Genomic DNA, 6,475 nt, shown 5'->3' on the forward strand with positions numbered 1-6,475 from the left:
ACTATTCAGAACTGAACTTGGCTCCTTTGGGAGGTTTTCCTTGATTTGTCGAAGCTCAATTAGGTATTTTTCCTAAATGCCACAAGCCTCAAAGATGGAGTTAATAATACCCATACTAATGACTTTAGCATCTTTAGCACCTGCCTAGTGGTAGAAAGGAGATAACCACACATACTGATTTATGCCTATTGTGCCTAACTTGCATCTGGTGGGTGTCTGCTGAAAATGGACTCTCTAAGGCCACAAACTATAGTAAGATTAAGAACCAAGACTGCATTAACATGACTTGCTTTCCCAGGAAGGTGAAGTTGCAAAAGGCTTTGTAGTTTCAGGAACTTCTAGAAACTCCATTTGTCTGAAAATAGGAAGACTCAGCTAGCCCTCATCAGATGACTAGCCCCTTCTCAGAGCTGGAGACCATTTAACTAACTGGCATATCAAATGGTTGCTTACTCCCCAAGATTGGCTTCAAAACCTTCTCCTCCCTGTATCCACCAATCCTAAAGTAGATATTATTTCATGAAGTTTGCACAATCCTAATTATCCCTCTGCCAGGTCCCTGCATTGAAAGACCTTAAAGATCCAATTCAAACCATGCCCTCCCAGCCTTATGCTATGATCTCCACCTGTGACCTCCTCCTTCTGAGACACTACCAAGGTCATGGTCTTCCTTGCTACATTAAGCAATAGATTGAGTTTTGCTGATAAGCATCTTTTTTAGTTGTAGATGGACACAATACTTTTATCTTATTTATTTATTTTTATGTGGTGCTGAGGATTGAACCCAGTGCCTCACAGGTGCTAGGCAAGTGTTCCACCACTGAGCCACAACCCCAGCCCCAGGCAGGTTGTTTTGAGAACTCCTTTGGGGAGTTAGCAATCAACTGAAACCCTTTGAATTCTCAAACATATCCCAGTTTGGATGATAAATTCAAGCATTCCTATTATTGTAAATTATAGTCACCCTGCTGGTATGTAACATTTATTGTTCTCATTTAGTCCTCACAATAACCCTATGAAGCAGGTATTCTACTAATGTAGGGGCTCAGAAAACAACACTCCAAAGACTGGCACTTGGACTTGCTGACACACTTACAAACCTCCCTTGAGGTCTTGTTTTTCCCCGTCAAGTGCAGGGAGAGGCTCTGGAATATCATGTCTGCATTAAGACCAGACCATATGCTGGCTTCTATTCCCACCCATGTGGATGGACTTCCTTTAGAAGATATCTATCCCTTGGGTTTATTCAGATTCCAAAGAGAAGCATTTTACAAGCTAAGTTCTGTCTTCAGGACCATTAATTCCCTTAATACTCATTTATGATCCCTTAAAGTTGGCTAAATTCCTGATTCCCCCATCCCCTACAGAAAAAGGGTTTTATAATTTCTGAATCATATTGGGCTAGTGGGTAATCACAATCCTGTGATTTCCGCTCTTTGAATGTTATTAAATTTGTATGTTTTTTCTCCTATTTAGTCTGTCAAGCGTCAGTGCATTCTCTTTGGACACTGGAGAGATTTCACATTGTCCCTACACAACCATTGTACAGATATAAAAATGAAGGTACAGAGAAGTCAAGTAACTAGTCCAAGATCGTACGGCTACCAAGAGGAAGAGTATTACTGGATGGTAATACAAAGAATCTGACTTTGGAGATTGTACTCTTTTTCAACACTTAGTTTTATTATTACTTTTAAAATCACAAATTTATAGAAAAGTTACAAAGATCACCCCCATTCCATGGGAGAATAAGTTGTCACCTGATGCCCCATCACCCCTGAATATTGTAATGTGTAATTCCTACAAAGAAGGACATTCTCCTACATATGAAATCATCAAAGTTAGGACACTAATTTTTTTTTATATTATTTATTTTTTTATTGTAAACAAATGGATACATGTTATTTCTGTTTGTACATGGAGTAACAGCATACCATTTGCATATTCATACATTTACATAGAGTAATGATGTTTGATTCATTCTATTATTTTTTTCCTTCCCCCCACCCCTCCCGCCTCTCTTTTCCCTCTATAAAATCCCTCCTTCCTCCATTCTTGCCCCCCTCCTACCCCCCATTATGTGTCATCATCCGCTTATCAGTGAGATCATTCTTCTTTTGGATTTTAGGACACTAATATTGAGGTGTAACTACCATATTCAAGCATTGCCAGCTGTCCCGCTCATGATCTTTAGATACAAGAATCCAGTTCATGCGTGGCCTGAGTTCTCAGGTTTTCTCTCCTTCAGGCTGGAACAAACAGTTCTTCAGGTTTTCTTTGACTTATGATTTTGGCACTTTTAAAGAAAACAGGTTATTTTACAAATTATCCCTCATTCCAAGTTCCTGCTGTTTCTTTGTGAGTAGATTCAGCTCATGTGTCTTTGGGAGGAACATCATGTTGTACCCCATTGCACCTTATCAGATGGAACTAGATTCGGACTTGTTCCCTTATTAGTAATGTTCACTTTGATCACTTGTTTTAGATGGTGTCTGCCAGGTCATTTCACTATAAAGTTACTTTCCTCCTTTGTAATTAGCATCTTGTGGAGCAGTATTTTAAAGCTATGTAAAGGTAACATTCCTTAAAGAAAATGTGGTATATATACACAATGGAATATTACTCAGCCATAAAGAAGAATGAAATTATGGCATTTGCTAGTAAATGGCTGGAACTGGGGACTATCATGCTAAGTGAAATAAGCCCATCTCAAAGAAACAAAGACCAAAATTTCTGTCTGATAAGCGGATTCTTACACACAATAAGGGGGAGGGAAGGGAAGAATAGAAGTCATTGGATTAGACAAAGAGGAATGAAGGGAAGGGAGGGGAATGGGAACAGGAGAGATAGTAGAATGAATGAATGGGACTTAACTTTCCTATGTTCATATATGAATTTACAAGCAGTATAACTTGACATCATGTTCTACCACAAGAATGGAATCCTAATTAAAATAAGTTATAATCCATGTATGTATAAATGTCAAAATCCATTCCACTATCAGGTGTATCTAAAAAGAGCAAGTAAAAAAAATTTAAAGAATTATTTATTCATCAAACTTCCTATTTAGTCAAAGTGCATCCAGTTTAGACTTATGTTTCCTGTTTTATTCAAAGGCTTGTACTCTTCATTATTTATTCATATTAATTTTTTTTTATCTTAAAAATATGGAACGCTTCACGAATTTGCGTGTCATCCTTGCGCAGGGGCCATGCTAATCTTCTCTGTATCGTTCCAATTTTAGTATATGTGCTGCCGAAGCGAGCACATCATATTAATTTTTAATATTTTAAACTTTTTGATTAGTGCATCACAATCATATATATTAACAGGATTCATTGTGACATATTGATATATACACATAATTTGGTTAATTTCATTCTTGGTATTTATGTTGATGCCCTAATTGTTCTAGATTTAGCTGTTGGGAGTGCCTTCATGGCTGGCTTTCCTACCTTTTTCAAATGATCTTCATTGACTGTATTTCCAAGTCTACAATTGGACAATATTCATTCCAATGAATAGAAATATTCCCTGTAGCTTCTTGACTTGCTCCATTATTTACCAACTTCTTGTTTTGGTAGATGGGTAAATAGTGTTTACTTTTCTGAAAGGTTGAATTGGGTGTAGAATTTAGTTAATTTCATTTGCTTGAAGGATGATAATTTCTGTTAAAATGAAGTTTCCTCCCAGAATATTAAATAATGGGCATGAACAGATATAAATGAGAACACCAATTTATCAATGGGAGCTCTCACAGAGCGTCTGTTACATCAAGAGAAATGAATCTGTTCCATGTTTTATCCATTAGGAGACTATAATTAGAAATTGAGCCTTTGCATAGCATTTTTTAGTCACTCTTAATTTTCAGTTTCTCATTAAAAATAATCTGTATTTTTGTTGTTCTGTGGGGTTTTATTACTAGTTCTGTAAATTCTCTGCTGTCCGCCGGGAACAGATTGTATATTTAGATAGTCTTTGCAGCCCTGGAGCCTCAGGGTTCTCCACTTGGCACATACTGACCTGCGAACAAGGTTCTCTCCACTCTTGTAGCGAGCGCCCACAGGGCAGTCCTACAACATCTGCACAGCTGTAGCTGTCTGGCCCCATCTCAGGTTCCTGTGCTACAGAGGCCCAGGCAGCGTTGGTTGGAGGGCCCAGGTGGTCATGCGCTGTGTCTCGCTTCTGCCCACAGGATGGCAGCATTTAGTCAAGGCTCTGGCCCTACTAGGGACCCGGCTCTGTTTGGAAATTGGGAAGACTGGTTTCTTGCTAAAATGAAAACAATGCTTCAGGTCCCTCCTCTGAGCACACAGTGTTATCTTCCCATCCTGTCTTGAATGTGTCGCATGAAAGATGACACCTTTGGGGGTGAACTAGGTGATGTGAATGGACTGCAGGCATCCATCCTGGGCTCTCTAGGTCCAGATTTGCAGTACTTTTAATTGAACAATCAGGCTGAACTCACCTGCTCATTTGATGCCCGATTCATTATATGCAAAGGGTAACTAGCAGTATTTAAAGAGAAGAGAGCCGGGTGCAGTGGCACACGCCTGTATTTCCAGAAGTTTGGGAGGCCGAGGTAGGAGGATCATGAGTTCAAAGCCAGCCTCAGCAACTTCGTGAGGCCCTCAACAATTCAGTGAGACCCTGACTCTAAATAAAATATGAAAAAGGGCTGGGGATGTGGTTTAGTGGTTAGGTCCCCCTGGGTTCAATCCCTGGTACCAAAAAATAAAATAAAATAAAAATAAAAATAAATAAAGAGAACAGAGGAAGAAGGAACTATTGAGGACCTGGTGTTTGCTATGTGCTTTAGACAGCGGTATTCAAACTTGAGCATGCATCAGAATCACCAGAAGGACTTTAAAATACAGATTGCGGGGCTCCAGTCCTAAAGTTTAGAGGTCTGGGTTAGGGCCTGTTCATTTGTGTAATGTTGCTGATGCTGCTTGTCTAGGGACTCATTGCTTCAAACAATCACATTTAATCCTGAGTAGTGCTTTGACACAGGTATGATTGTCCCCACTCTGTAGATGAGAAAGCTAAGTTCCAGAAACTTAAAATAACTTGGAGCTGGGGTGTATCACAGTAGTAAAGCAATTGCCTAGCACACATGAGGCCCTGAATTCAAGCCCCAGCACTGCAAAAACGAAACAGAACCAAAACAAATAAACAAAAAACCTAAATAACTCCGGTCATTCTGATTCCAAAACTTTCCTCCACCTAATGTGCCCTTCTGTAAGAAAAAGGGAACAAATCTGTACTTCGAAGGATTCTTGAATCATATGGTTTCAAAACACATGAAACAATTCCCAACACCAGTATGATGCTTTTAATTTTTAAGGGCTTAGTAATAATGATTCATCTTTATAATTTCTTTGGTTTGAAAGTAATGAAAACTGCGGAACTGGAATAAACAGGTGTGCTGTGTATGAGGGGACATGATGGTCTGTACTATTCGTTTAAAATTGAAATGTCTTTGGAAATGAAATATTGATGTTATAGGTATTTCAATCACCAAACTCCAAATTTGAAACTGAAATACGATGTGAAAATAAAGTCGAAATAAGCAATTACAAAATCCATTAGCTTGCCCATGAAGAAAGGACACAGTTTGTCTGTGGAAATAAATAAGGAAATCAAAGCTGGTGGGCTTTCACTAGCAGTGAATCAGCAAATTAATGACTTGGCTGTAGATTCCAGCAATTGCTGAGCCCCTGATACGGAAGCCTGGGATGCACCGAGAATCTGTTCTGAATTTACTATCTGGGCACAACTCTCCTCCAACACAGCCTCCATGCTCATTTGATATAAAAAACCTGATCTCTTAGATGCGTGGATAGATTTTATTCTAATTATTTGTGGAGATGGTGTGGGACCCGGAGGAGAATGAAAAGACGGAGACAACCTCAGCTAAAGCTCTGGCTTCCAGTCTGGCTGAACTAAATGTCTCCTCCCTTTGGCCAGGCTCCAGCTTGCTCCTGTTTCTCCTTTCTATAACCATATAACCATCTCACCTGGTTGGTCTCAGCGGAACAGGTTTATTCATGCTGAGTTTTAAAATGTAGCCATTAAGGCCTTCTGAAGGGACAGAGGCAGGCAAGCTGGAAGGACTTTGCATTTGGAGAAGATCCCAGCTGTGCTGGCCAATTCCAGGCCCAGATGGTCTCATCTGCTATCTAGAGTGGCCATCTCCAAAGAAAAACTTGGTCACTACAACCTATTTGATCTGAACTTCCAGAGCCTGACCTAGAACTGAGGGTTCTTGAACATTACTTCTTACCTTTTTCCTCGAAAGTGATTATAATCAAGCACTTAGAAAAGAGAAGTACCAGTGTTTCTGGGGCAGGGTGGTTCCCTGAACAGTGCCTTACCTGGCAGGGCACTGGAAATAAGGAGTCACACTGTGCACCAGAGAAGTTTAGGACCTGAGGAACATCACCTCTCTGCCTAGCCCATCTTCTGCTATCCC

This window comes from Sciurus vulgaris (genome assembly GCF_902686455.1).
Source record: "Sciurus vulgaris genome assembly, chromosome: 1".
Lineage (NCBI taxonomy): Eukaryota > Metazoa > Chordata > Mammalia > Rodentia > Sciuridae > Sciurus > Sciurus vulgaris.